The following is a 13763-nucleotide window of genomic DNA, read 5'->3' on the forward strand; positions in this document are numbered from 1 at the left end:
GAGTATCTGAAGTCCTCATCAACCCTTTGTGAGATATATATACAAAAATATATGTATACACACATACATATACACATATATATACACACACACACACATACATATACACATATATATACACACACACACACATATATATATATATATATATATATATATATATATATATTTTTTTTTTTTTTTTTTAGACGGAGTCTCACTCTGTCGCCCAGGCTGGAGTGCAGTGGCTCGCTCTCGGCTCACTGCAAGCTCCGCCTCCCGGGTTCAAGCGATTCTCCTGCCTCAGCCTCCCCAGTAGCTGGGACTACAGGCGCCCGCCACCATGCCCGGCTAATTTTTTGTATTTTTAGTAGAGACGGGGTTTCACCGTGTTAGCCAGGATGGTCTCTATCTCCTGACCTCGTGATCCACCTGCCTCGGCCTCACAAAGTGCTGGGATTACAGGTGTGAGTCACCGTGCCCGGCCCCTTGTGTTCTTGTTTGGACAGAGGAGCCCTGGCCTCCAAGTTTGTCTTTCCCAGAAAATGCTGCTGGGACATCAAGGAAGGCTTCTTGGAGGAGGAAGCATGCGAGGTCGGGTGTTTTTGTTATTTTTGTTTTGTTTTGTTTTGTTTCGAGATGGAGTCTCACTTTGTTGCCCAGGCTGGAGTGCAGTGGTGTGATCTCAGCTCACCACAACCTCCGCCTCCCGGGTTCAAGTGATTCCCCTGCCTCAGCCTCCCAGGTAGCTGTAACTCCAGGTGCGCACCACCATGCCTGGCTAATTTTTGTATTTTTAGTTGAGAAGGGGTTTCACTATGTTGGCCAGGCTGGTCTCGAACTCCTGACCTTGCCATCTGCCCGCCTTGGCCTCCCAAAGTGCTGGGATTACAGGCGTGAGCCACCACACCCAGCCTGCAAGGTGGGTTTTGAAGCATGAACAGGAGTTTGCCAAACACAAAGCCTTAGATTCCAGGCTGAAGATTTGGTTCATTGATTCACTAGACACCTCCTGCAACCTCTACTGTTACACTCTCATGCCCAGTCTTCTGCTGGATGGTGCTGGGGACAGCAAGAGGCCTCAGCTCCAACCCTGTCCCAGAGGAGCCCCCGATCTGGGCAAGACAGAGGTAGACATAGACACTCCTAGCCCCAAGGGAGAGATGGGGCTGAAGGAGCAGGGGCTCTACCTAGAGGAAAGGTTTCCTGGGAGAGGGGATATTATAATTGCACCTTAACAGGGGGTCAGGCGACAAATTCACAAGGGTGAGAAAATCTGGAGTGGGGAGGGTGTTCCAGGCAGGGAACTCAGCATAAGCAAAGGCCTAGTTGGGTGAAAGACCATGAATTTGAATAAAATATGTGGAGCCACATCCTGCTGGGCCCGGAGAAGTCACAGAAGGTGTTGGAGAAAGGGCAGGACACCATCCGTTCTGCACGAATCGAGAGTTCCAAGACAGAGCAGCCACTGGCAAGAGGCTGTTTTTCCTGGCTTTAGCTGAATGGTCTGGCAGTCAGCCCCTTTCTTCAAGGGCTGGAGGAATGGTCCTCCTGGCATCCTACTAGCATCTGCTCAAACCCACCCCAGGCGGCGGGGGGCGGGGGGCTGGCGGGGAAACTGGGTCACCAGCAGAAGGCCTGCCTCTTCAGCCCCTGCCTGCCGGGGCTTTCCGCATTTAGACAGAGTCTGGTGCCATCCAAACCCAACTTCGCTGGTCTCAGGGCTGGGGCTGGAGGTGACAGGAAACCCTGCCCCCAACCTAACCCCCCCGGAGGAAGTTAGGAAGAGCAGGGACCCCGGTGAGCCCAGATCTGGTTCAAGTCCTGGCTGGACCACTCATTAGCTGTGTGACCTTAGAAAAGCACCTTGACCTCTCTGAGCCTCAGTTTTCTCATCTGTGAAATGGGGGAATTCTATTAATGGGACTGTTGGAGGACTCTGGGTTCTTCAGGTTGTCACATAGCAACAGTAGCTGACTTTCACTGAGAGTCCACTGTGTGTCTGACTTGAAGCCACGTTTCGTCACCACCCATTGGCTTGTTAAACCTGCTGTGGCTGCTCCCTGTCATTCCCATTTTACAGCTGAGGACACATCAACTTAGCCAAGGCCCTCCAATGAGGATATGCATGGCTCCAGGGCTCTCCACACCACTCCTGGCTTTGGCATGTGGCCTCCTTGCCCACGGGTATGAGGCCAGCTCCATACCCTCTTCCCGCCTCCTCACCCCACTGGCGCCTAGGCATGAAAGAGCCTCCTGTTTCTCCAGGGAATTAGCAGCTCTGGGCTCCCAGCAGGGCAGCCAAAAGTGGTTCATTCATTCGCTTGAGTGAGGAAAGACTAAGAGCTCCCACCCCCACCCCAGGGAATAGGGCAGGGAGAGCTCTAGAAGGTCCAAAAGCAGCTCCTCTGGTTCACTTGGGGAAACTGAGGCACAGAACAGCAAAGTCATTTGGCCAAGATCACCAAGGGGAACTGGGATGCAAACCCGTCTAACTCTGGAGTTCCCCTAACTGGGTTCAGGTTCAGCATTTTTCTGGGGAGAAACTGGAGGTTTAGAAAGAGTCAGGGACTTGCTGCAGTCACACAGTGAGTCTGGGTCAGTGGGGACTCTCTGCCCTGGTGGTGTCTGGGAAGGCAGCCCGACCTGTGCGGAAGACAGGTCCTTCTGTCCATGATTTCATCATCCTGGAACAAGGCAGGGAATGGCCCTCAGATAGCTTCAAGCCTCAGTTTCCCCACTGGGAGATGAATATAATAGTTTCCCTAAGGTCTTAGCCTGGGGTATCTGCCAGGGAGGGTTTAATGGGATTCCCTGAGCCTGGAGACCCCCATCGGGCAGGTCTGGGTCTGATTTATCTACTGGGGCCCATCCGGACCCCTCTCCAAGGAGACAGATGCTCACACAGTACCAGCTGGGGTTATGAGTCCTGGTGTAATGCAAGCCTGGGTCCCACTGGAGGTGACAGTGGGAGTGGGAGGGGTGTCTGGGTATGAAAAGATTCAGGTGGGCATGTATGGGAGCACCAGGAGCTGCATGTGTGTGACTGGTTGTAACAGTGGCTGGAAAGGCTACAGATCTCCGGGTTGGTGGTATTGGTGGTATTGGTGTGAACATGGTTGTGTGCTCACTACCTGTGGGTGTGTCTGTGACTAGAAACCTGGTTGTGTGTGAGCAACATGGGGCCAATGTCTGCTGCTGGCAGGAAGGCGAAGGTGTTGTGGGTGTGAGCAGCAGTGGGTGTCTTTGCATGTGGAGGGATTCTGGTGCAGCCCAGCTCATAGCTTCGCCTTTGATTGTGCAGCACGTGTGACTTGTGTGTGGCCCAGTCCAGGTATGGTTTTGTGTGGCCTGACCAGGTTGATTGTGCATGTGATTGTGTGTGGCCTGGTGTGGCTGTGCATGACTGGATGTGGTTGTGCATGACTGGGTGTGGTTGTGCATGGCTGAGTGTGGTTGTATATGGTTGGGTGTGGTTGTGCATGACCAAGTGTGATTGTGTGTGGTTGAGTGTGATTGTATATGTCCAGGTTTGACTGTGCATGGTTGGTGAAACCTGTGTGTGGTCTGGTGTGGTTGTGTATGGCTGAGTGTGGTTGTCATTGACTGGGTGTGGTTGTGCACGGCTGGGTGTGGTTGTGTATGGCTGGGTGTGGTTGTCATTGGCTGGGTGTGGTTGTGTATGGCTGGGTGTGGTTGTCATTGGCTGGGTGTGGTTGTGTATGGCTGGGTGTGGTTGTCATTGACTGGGTGTGGTTATCATTGGTTGGGTATGGTGTATGGCTGGGTGTGGTTGTGTATGGCTGGGTGTGGTTGTCATTGGCCGGGTGTGGTTGTGTATGGCTGAGTGTGGTTGTCATTGGCTGGGTGTGGTTGTGTATGGCTGGGTGTGGTTGTCATTGGCTGGGTGTGGTTGTGCGTGATCAGGTGTCATTGTGTATAGTCAGGTTTGGTTGTGTGTGGTGGGACCTGTGTGTGGCCAGGTGAGGTTGCATGTGAGCCACCTATGCTGTTAGTGTGGCTGGGGTGTGGCTGGAGTATGACTGTGTGTGTCAGTGGTCGTTGGTGGCATTGTGTGTGACTTACCCATGTGTCACCTTGGGCATCTTCAGAGGCACTTTGGAGGCACTGTCCACCCCTGAGACCCAGCTGTCTTGGAGGGTCCAGCCTCCCTCCCCACCTCTGCTCTGGTCTGCTAGTCCCATTCCCCACCCCTCCCCCACTGGCAGCAGCCCCTGGCCCAGGGCCCCAGTGGGTTGGGGGGGGCAGAGAAGGCACTCAGGGTTAGGGAGGGGTGCCCAATCCCAGCTCAGGCCTATAAATAGCTCTTTGAGCCCAGTAGATTCCCAGGCAAGGTTGCCTCATTCAAGCCCCCGGCAACAGCCTGCCCCTGGGCCCCAGGCCAGCCCGTCTAAGCTCAGTCCTGGCACCAGCGAGGGGCCGGGGGGTGGGGACAAGGGGTGGGGAGGAGTGGAGAAGCGGGGGAAGCAGAGGGATGAGGATAAATGGGGTTGGGGCTCAGCTCTGTGCCCACAGACCTCGGCTCCCACCTGGTCTCTACTCACTCTGTATATCCTCTGGCAGGTGATCCTAGCTCCCTGAGCCTCAGTTTCCCCAGCACCTGTAAAATAAACAGCAGTCCCCACCTGTGTGTTTACTTCCCATTTCATTCTCTGAGCAACCGGTAATGTGGGGATGTCAATTATCCCCATATTTATTTATTTATTTATTTAATTTTTTCCCGAGATAGAGTCTCACTCAGTCACCCAGGCTGGAATGCAGTGGTGCGATCTCGGCTCACTGCAACCTCCACCTCCTGGGTTAAAGCGATTCTCCTACCTCAGCCTCCTGAGTAGCTGGGATTACAGGCGCGCACCACCCCCACCCAGCTAATTTTGCATTTTTAGTAGAGACAGGGTTTCGCCATGTTGGCCAGGCTGGTCTCATATTCTGACCTCATGATCCACCTGTCTTGGCCTCCCAAAGTGCTGGGATTACAGCCTTGAGCCAGCATGCCTGGCCGCTCCTTTTTATTTTATTTTATTCATTTTTGAAATAGGGTCTCACTCTGTCACCCAGACCAGAGTGTAGTGATGCAATCTTGACTCACTGCAGCTTCAATCTCCTGGGCTCCAGCGATCCTTCCCCCTCAGTTTCCTGAGTAGCTGGGACCACAGATGTGTGCCACCATGTCCTGCTAACTTTTAAATTATTTTTGTAGAGATGGGGGTCTCACTATGTTGCTCAGGCTGGTCTTGAACTCCTGGGTTCAAGTGATCCTCCCGCCTCTGACTCCCAAAGTGCTGGGATTACAGGCGTGAGCCACTGGCACCTAGCCTATCTCTATTTCAGATGGGGAAACTGAGACACAGAAAGACGAGATGGCTCACTCAGAGTCACATGATTACAAGCGGCAGGGAGGGGGTTTGAACCCCAGACTTGTGGAGCCTGAGCTACTTGGTTCTCAACACACGTCACACAGCCGTTCTCAGTGTCTTCCCCAGTGTGAGCCACAGCCATCCCCCGAGCACACTCCAGCTTCACCGACTAGTCATCTCATGCTGTTTGGGTGCTGCTGACACAGCTGTCACCTGCAGAAGCTCGCATCAGCTGGGATCCTTGACCTCCATCACTCCTCTGTGACACAGAGTTGGACAGTCAGTGCAGCTTCCCGCTGTATCATCTTGTACCCCAGGGCTACCCCCCCTTGCTGCCCTGGGGTCCCCCCTTATTCCTCATTCATCATTCATTCCTACCCTTTCTTTGATAATCTTTTTTTTTTTTTTTTTTTTTTTTGAGATGGAATTGTGCTCTAACACCCAGGCTGGAGTGCAGTGGCACAATCTCGGTTCACTGCACCCTCCACCTCCCAGGTTCAAGTGATTCTCCTGCCTCAGCCTCCCGAGTAACTGGGATTATAGGTGCACACCACCACGCCTGGCTAATTTTTGTATTTTTAGTAGAGACAGGGTTTCGCCATGTTGGCTGGGCTGGTCTAGTCTCAAATCCCTGACCTTAGGTGATCTGCCTGCCTCAGCCTCCCAAAGTGTTGGGATTACAGGCATGAGCCACGGTGCTCGGCCTCCTTTCTTCTTCTTTTTTCTTTTTTATTTTTTTGAGATGGAGTCTCACTCTGTTGCCCAGGCTGGAATGCAGTGGCCTGATCTCGGCTCACTGCAACCTCCACCTCCAGGATTCAAGCGATTCTCCTGCCTCAGACTCCCGAGTAGCTGGGATTACAGGCATCCGCCACCACACCCTAATTTTGTATTTTTATTAGAGGTGGGGTTTCACGATGTTGGCCAGGCTGGTCTTGAACTCCTAACCTCAAGTGATCTGTCCATCTTGGCCTCCCAAAGTGCTGGGATTATGGGCGTGAGCCACCGCGCCTGGCCAAGGCCTCCTTTCTTTGATAATCTTGTGGAAGAGCTATCTTGTCCCTCATTTGTCTATCCTTCTGCCAGACGAACACCCACCCTCAGAGATGCTCAAACACACACTCACAGATGTAGGACACTGGGTGGAGTGCTGTGAGCCCATTCTTAGCACAGAGACACCACTACCACAGGAAGAAAGGCAGGGGCAAAGGCTGCCCTCTCTGGGCACATTTCACTCCTCGTGGCCTTTTTTTTTGTGTGTGTGAGACGAAGTCTCACTTTGCCACCCAGGCTGGAGTGCAATGGCATGGTCTCGGCTCACTGCAACCTCTGCCTCCTGGGTTCAAGTGATTCTCCAGCCTCAGTCTCCCAAGTAGCTGGGACTACAGCTGCATGCCACCACGCTCAGCTCATTTTTGTATTTTTAGTAGAGATGGGGTTTCACTATGTTGGCCAGGCTGGTCTCGAACTCCCAACCTTGTGATCCACCCACCTCGGCCTCCCAAAGTGCTGGGATTACAGGCTGAGCCACCACACCCGGCCTTTTTTTAGACAGAGTCTCGCTCTGTTGCCAGGCTGGAGTGCAGTGGTGCGATCTCAGCTCACTGCAACCTCCGCCTCCTGGGTTCAAGTGAGTCTCCTGCCTCAGCCTCCTGAACAGCTGGGATTACAGGTGTCTGCCAACATGCCCAGCTAATTTTTGTATTTTTAATAGAGAAAGGGTTTCACCGTGTCGGCCAGGCTGGTCTGAAACTCCTGACCTCAGGTGATCCAACTGCCTCGGCCTCCCAAAGTGTTGAGATTACAGGTGTGAGCCACCGAGCCCAGCCCTCATTACTATTTTTTAAATGGTGGTCAAATACATGTAACATAAACCTCACCATCTTAAAGTGTAAAATTCAAGGCCAGCACTTTGGGAGGCCAAGGAGGACAGATCATTTGAGGTCAGGCGTTCGAGACCAGCCTGGCCAACATGGTGAAACTCCATCTCCACTAAAAATACAATAATTAATCAGGCGTGGTGGTGGGCGCCTGTCATTCCAGCTACTTGGGAAGCTGAGACAGGAGAAACGCTTGAACCGTGGGGGCAGAGGTTGCAGTGAGCCGAGATTGCACCACTGCACTCCAGCCTGGGCGACAGAGTGAGACACTGTCTCAAAAGAATAAATAAATAAATAAAATAAAGTGTACAATTCAATGGTGTTAAGTACATGCACGTTATTGTGCAACCATCACCTCTGTCTAGATCCAGAATATTTTCATCACCCTAAAAGAAGACCCGGTCCCCATCAGCCGCTCACTCCCCATTTCCCTTCCCCCAGACCCTACATCCACTAATCTGCCTCCTGTCTCTATGGATTTGCCTGATCTGAGCCTTTCTTTTCTTTTCTTTCCTTTTTCTTTTCTTTTCTTTTTTTTTTTTTTAGACAGAGTCTTGTCGCTCAGGCTGGAGTGCAGTAGTGCAAACACGCCTCACGGCAGCCTCGGCCTCCTAGGCTCAAGAGATCTTCCTGCCTCAGCCTCCCGTGTAGCTGGGACTACAGGAACATACCACCATGACTGGAGAATTGTTTTTTTGTTTTGCTTTTTGTTTGTTTGTTTTTTTATAGAGACAAAAGGGTCTCGCTTTGTTGCCCAGGCTAGACTTGAACTCCTGGCCTCAAGGGAGCCTCTCACCATGGCCTCCCAAAGTGCTGGGATTACAGGTGTGAGCCACCACACCCAATGTGACCTGGACATTTCTGTAAATGGAGCCATACACTATTTGGCCTTTTGTGTCTGTCTGCTTTCACTGAGCATCATGTTTTCAAGGTTCATCCATATTGTAGCACTGATCAGTGCTTCATTCCTTTTTATGGCTAACATTCCATTGTATGGATCTAGGCGTTTATTTATTTATTTATTTATTTATTTATTTATTTTAGAGATGGGGTATTGCTTCGTCACCCAGGCTGGAGTGCAGTGGCGCGAGCACAGCTCATTGCAGCCTCGACCTCCTGGGCTCAGGGGATCCTCCTGCTTTGAGCCCCCAAGTAGCTGGGACTACAGGTGCAGGTCACCCTGTTCAGCTAATTTTTGTATTTTTCTTTTGTAGAGAAGGGTTTTCCCCATGTTGCCCAGGCGGGTCTCAAACTCCTGAGCTCAGGGGATCCACCCACCTTGGCCTCCCAAAGTGCTGGAATTACAGGCGTGAGCCACCACGCCCAGCCTTGGATCTAGGCTTTAAAGATTGGGGTCTCCAGGCTGGGTGCTCATGCCTGTAATCCCAGCATTTTGGGACGCTGAGGCAGGCAGATCATTTGAGGTCAGGAGTTCAAGACCAGCCTGGCTGACATGGTGAAACCACATCTCTACTAAAAATACAAAAATTAGCCGGGCGTGGTGGCAGGTGCCTGTAATCCCAGCTATTTGGGAGGCTGAGGCAGGAGAATTGCTTGAACCTGGGAGGTGGAGGTTGCAGTGAGCTAAGATTGTGCCACTGTACTCCAGCCTGGGTGACAGAGCGAGACTCTGTCTCAGAAAAAAAACAAAACAAAAACAAAACTGGGGTCTCATGTCTCATGACAGGGACAAGCCTATGCCTCTGCATAAAGCAAAATTCTGCCTGTGTCAACAGCAGTACCCAGTCCATAGCCAGAGCACCATAAATGCTGATCGGACAAAGGTGAATGAATGAATGATACAATCTGGCTGGAGTTGCTGGAAACAGCTCGGGGGTGTCACACACCTGATCTCTCACCCTGCATGCCTCTTACCAGCTGTGTAAACAAGGAGTCTCCCCGTCTTGTCCGTGCCTCAATTTCCTCTCTGTAAATGGGGTAAACCAGTAATTGTAGCCAAAACTGCTTTGAACGTGAGCCCTAGAGAATCAGGTAGGGCGAGGTTCGAATCCCAGCTCTGCCTCTGTGCGTGACCTTGGGAAGCGACTTTGCCTCCTTGGGGCTCAGTTTCCCCACCTGTAAAATGGGACCGCCTCATTCTGGGGCGTAATGGGGACGTTTAACGCGGTTCCTGGGGCAAAGAGGATGGGAGGAGAGTCAGTGCCGTCTTCTCCTGGGTGCGGTGGGTGTCCAAAAAATGGGCGGGGTGGGGATTTTAGACAGGGGAGCCCCCCTCCCTCGCGCAGCCAGACGCCTCTGGCTGGCGGGGGCGCATGCGCAGAGCGGCATCGCGGCCCCTTTATAAGCACTGAGGCGGCGCTGGGGCGAGCGGAGCGCAGGGCGCAGGGGCTGGACCCGGCGCGGAGCTAGCTGAGCCGCAGCGCAGCGTCCTTTGTGCCGCGCGACCGCCCCGGGATGCGTCCGAGCTAGGAGCCAGGTGGGGGGTCCGTGAGGGGACCGTGTTGGCGGGGAGAAGACTTTGGGATTAGAGACAGAGCTCGGGATTAGGGAGAGGACACGAGACCAGGGAGAAGCCCCCAGAATGGGGAGGGGGCTGAAGCGGGGGAGGGGAGCCCCGGGTTGAGGAAGGAGCGTAAACTGGGAGGGGGCTTGGGAATGTCAGGTGGACACACATTTGGGGAGGAAGGTTGTCCGTGGAATGCGGAGACAACCCCCCGGTGGGGAGGGGGCCGGGCTGGGGGTGGGTCTCAGGGTTGGGGAGGGAGCAATGGGAAACAGGGTTAGGGGAGGGGCCCCCCGAGTTTGGAGAGAAGAAGAGGACACCCAGATGCCGAATGGGGGGACTCTGGAACAGGGCACCCCCGTATCTCAGCCGAGACACCCCAGGATTTTAAGTGGGGATTCCCAATTTGCGGATGAATGGAGGATTCCGGGCCGGACTGCAGTGGGGAGGGGGCCCCCCCCGATCACCCTGTGCCCAGTGGAAAGGTATCTGCGCTGAGAGGAACGGCCATGGGGAAGGGGCGCCCTGCCGTCTCCCTGTCCTTTTGGGTCAGGTCCGTTCTGACTCAGGGAGGAGGTCCTGGGGGACCCCATCCCAACGTGGTTCCCCGTTATTCCCTTAGACCTTGGTTTGAGGTGTTGTCCCTTATCCCAGGGAACACACTGGGTGTCCCAGGTGAATGTTGGGTGGGGGTCCCCTAGACCGCCCAGCTATGGATCCCCAGGACCTGTGAGGGATACCAGCTCAGAGCGGGGGCTGTCCCCCAGCACCTTCACAGCCTCCCACGTCTTTACAGCATGACACAGACCCCTACCCCCATCCCCTTTAGTTCCACCTGTCCATATGGACACGTGTGGAAGCCCTGGCTTGGTTTGGGGGCACAGACGCTGGGAAGTAAGGGGCTGGGACCCCAGGCCCTGTCTGGGCAGGAGCGACCCCCATCCCTACGCGCGGGGCTTTGTTCCTCTCAGGCAGCATCAATGAGAAACAGCCAGGCCAGGGGGAGGGTTGGCTCTGGGCCCCAGCGGGGGACGTGGGGGCGGGGCGGGCAGGGAGGGGTGGGTGCACTGTGGGACCCCACTGGGGGACTGTGGTTGATGGACATTCTGAAATCAAAGTTCCCCCTCAAGGATATGGGGGTTTTGTGTGTGTGTCCGCCCTGGACAGGCGGGGAGGGGGAGTATGCCCAGGGGTTCTAGGGTCCCCTGTGAATCTGATGTGACTGTGGTTGTGTCTTTGTCAGAAAACTTGTGCTGAGGGCCACATCACCATGTGGCAAAATGATGAGTGCCCATCGGTCACTGAGGCCACATTTATCCATCTCAGTTTGTGCCAGGGGCTGGCATCGCCGTGTGAGTGAGTGAGGAGCTATGTCTGAGGCTGTTCCGTTCATCAAGGGGTTTATGTGGGGGGGGCCCGAGACTGTGGGTGTGTGTCTTTGTGCAGAAGACATGCCGCCTGTCTTGTAAGTGCCCATATTGTCTCTCTTTGTTAATGTCACTGTGAATCTGTGTGAGTGTGTGTTTCCCCCCGGGTCTGTGTCTGGGGTGTGTGGCTGTGTGTGTCCCGCTTGTGTATCTGGAGGGGCCAAGGGTTCTTTCCATGCGATTGGCAGTGTGCACCCTGGGCACAGGGGTGTGGAATGCGGTCTGTGTTCAGAGTTGGGGCACTAACAGGGAAAGCTTGAGCACGGGTTGAAGTCCCCAAGGGGCAGCCTGGGGTGATGACTGAGCCGATCTCCCTTTCTCCTTCACGGAGTTCCACATTCACACCCATGCACACTAATACACCCTGACTCTCAGGTCAGAAACACACACATATGCGCACAGCCCCCTGCCGAGGGTCACTCAGACCCACACACAACCACAGATCACACTAGGTCCCATGTGCTCCACCCGGTGCACGGAGCTGCTGCAGGCCCTCACACACAACATGCACACACCACATGGCACAACCGCCTGCACACCCTTGCCAGGACACAACACCCCGGACACACACCCCGTCACGCTCACAAATGCCCATTGGCAAACTCACCCTCATTCAGTGCTAACCGAGACTTGGGATGGGGGTGAAGTGAAGGAGGGGACACACACATACACACACTCACACACACACTCACACACACACACATTCACATGGATCTGAGCTGCCCCTCCTCCAGCACCCCGCAGGCCCCTGCTTGCATATGCATGAGGCTCGTACATTATTCATGAGGGCACGGGCCCCAGACAGCTGTGTAAATGCTCATCTCTGGCCGCCCTGGGGAGGAGGTATTTTAAGAGAAGGGTGTGGGTGTGTGAGGGTGCGAGTGGAAGGGAGTGGGAGGGTGTGTGTGGGGAGTGTGCACCTGAAACTGTGTCTGTCACCATGTTGGGCAACCTCAGTATATTTTTAGTGTATACATGAGGCTTTGTGTCTAAAGAGCTGTTTTTAAATTTAACATTTCTAGGACTTTGCAAGTCTTAGGTCATTTCGTCCTCACAGTAGCTGTAGGCGGTACTTGCTGGGTAATCTCCATTTTACAGGTGGGGAAACTGAGGCACAGAGAGATGGAAGCAGCTAGTCCTGGATTAGAAGCAGGGCTATCTGGATGTAGTCTGACCTCTTAATGGGGGGTGTGTGTGTGTGTGCGCGCGCGTGTACGCGTGTACGTGTATGTGTGTGACAGAGAGAGACAGAGAGAAAGAGAGAATTCTCTGGCCTTGTCCATTCCTAAGGCCCTGCTGGGGGCAGGTGCAACCTGGAGTCCTGTCTCTCTCTAATACCTGGCCAGGCCTAGAACAGCCGTGAGGGGACCGCACACTTGCTTGGAGTTCCAAGGGGAAGAAATGAGAACAGCCTGAGATGAAGGCAGAGGTTACTGAGGTTTACAAGTTGGTAGTTGGGAGCACCGGTCCAGGGTCTGGCCTTGACCTCTACCCTGCTGTGCAGCCTGAGGCAAACCTCTAGCCATCTCTGGTCCCCGAGGCATCCTGTTGGCAGGCGGGAGGCAGGGGTGGACCAGGTGGGCTTTGCCGCCGCGTTGCCGCCTCAGAGTTCAGCACCACGGACAGGTCCCAGGCCGGCCTCCCAGCCGAGAACTCTGGCAGCTGGGAAGGAGAACTGGGGAAGGGGACAGCTGTCCCCTACAACCTCCCCTTCTGGACTCTGTTCACACCCCTTCCTCAAGGATAATTTCTTATAGGGGCAGGGAGCAAGGGTTGGGTTTGCAAATGATGTTCTAATTTTCCATCTGCGCCCACCTCCTGAGCCTGGTGAGGGGGATTGGTAGGGGTGGGAGGTTTCGGGGAGGGACCACCTCCCCAGGATTCCTAGTCTCTGGGAGAATGTGAAGTCAGGAAATGTACTGCTGTGTCCCAACGACTGGCTTTGCTCACAGTAGGCACTTAATAGTTGTCCACTTTATCCCTATGGGTCCTAGCCCCTATAGGGAACTGGACCCACAATTGAAGTTTGTCTGTGGGCCTAAGAAGCATCTTCGTTGGGCTGTGTGAAGTCAGGAGGAGGATGGGTGGGCAGGGGTGAGCCCCTTCCTCCAGCTAGGAGTTGGCGGCTCCTCCAAAATCCCAGAAACCAAGAATAGAATCTTGGTGACAACCAAATCCTGGAATTGAAGCTGCGAATCGTGTCAGCCAGCAAACCCAGATTAAAGGATGGCTTAGAGGCCAGCCTGCTGCCTGGACTGGGGATGCTGGGAGGACTGGGATGGACTGCTGCCCTCTAGGAGACACTAGTCTGATGGAGGAGGCTGACTTGAAAAATGATATTTCAGTCTTGGCTGTGTTAAGGTCAGTAATAATAATAGCAGCAGCTAAAATGTACCCCTTACTGCATGAGGTAGTTCTAAGCATTTTATATATATTGACTCATCCGTTCCTTTCAACCACCTGATGTTATCCCCATCTGATCCACAGAGAAAGTAAGGCACAGAGAAGGTAAGCAACTTGTCCAAGATCACACACAAGAAACAGTGAGTCAATTCCAGATTTGATTCACGATAGTACCCAGGCTTCTGACCACAGACTTCATTGCTTACATTGTTTTTTGTTGTTTTGTTTTATT

General features: G+C 53.6%; 1 protein-coding gene across 2 annotated transcripts in view; it reads left to right on the forward strand.

The window, feature by feature from the left end:
• The first annotated feature begins 9542 nt into the window (after positions 1-9542).
• Positions 9543-13763, forward strand: part of LOC105469066 (neurocan) — a 40533-nt gene continuing 36312 nt past the window's right edge. For both annotated transcript variants that reach the window (XM_011720883.3, XM_011720047.2), the window contains exon 1: positions 9543-9674. The gene's annotated coding sequence lies outside the window, so the exon portion shown is untranslated. The remainder of the gene's footprint in view (positions 9675-13763) is intronic.

The sequence above is a fragment of the Macaca nemestrina genome, chromosome 20, assembly GCF_043159975.1.
Source record: "Macaca nemestrina isolate mMacNem1 chromosome 20, mMacNem.hap1, whole genome shotgun sequence".
NCBI classification, from domain to species: Eukaryota; Metazoa; Chordata; class Mammalia; order Primates; family Cercopithecidae; genus Macaca; species Macaca nemestrina.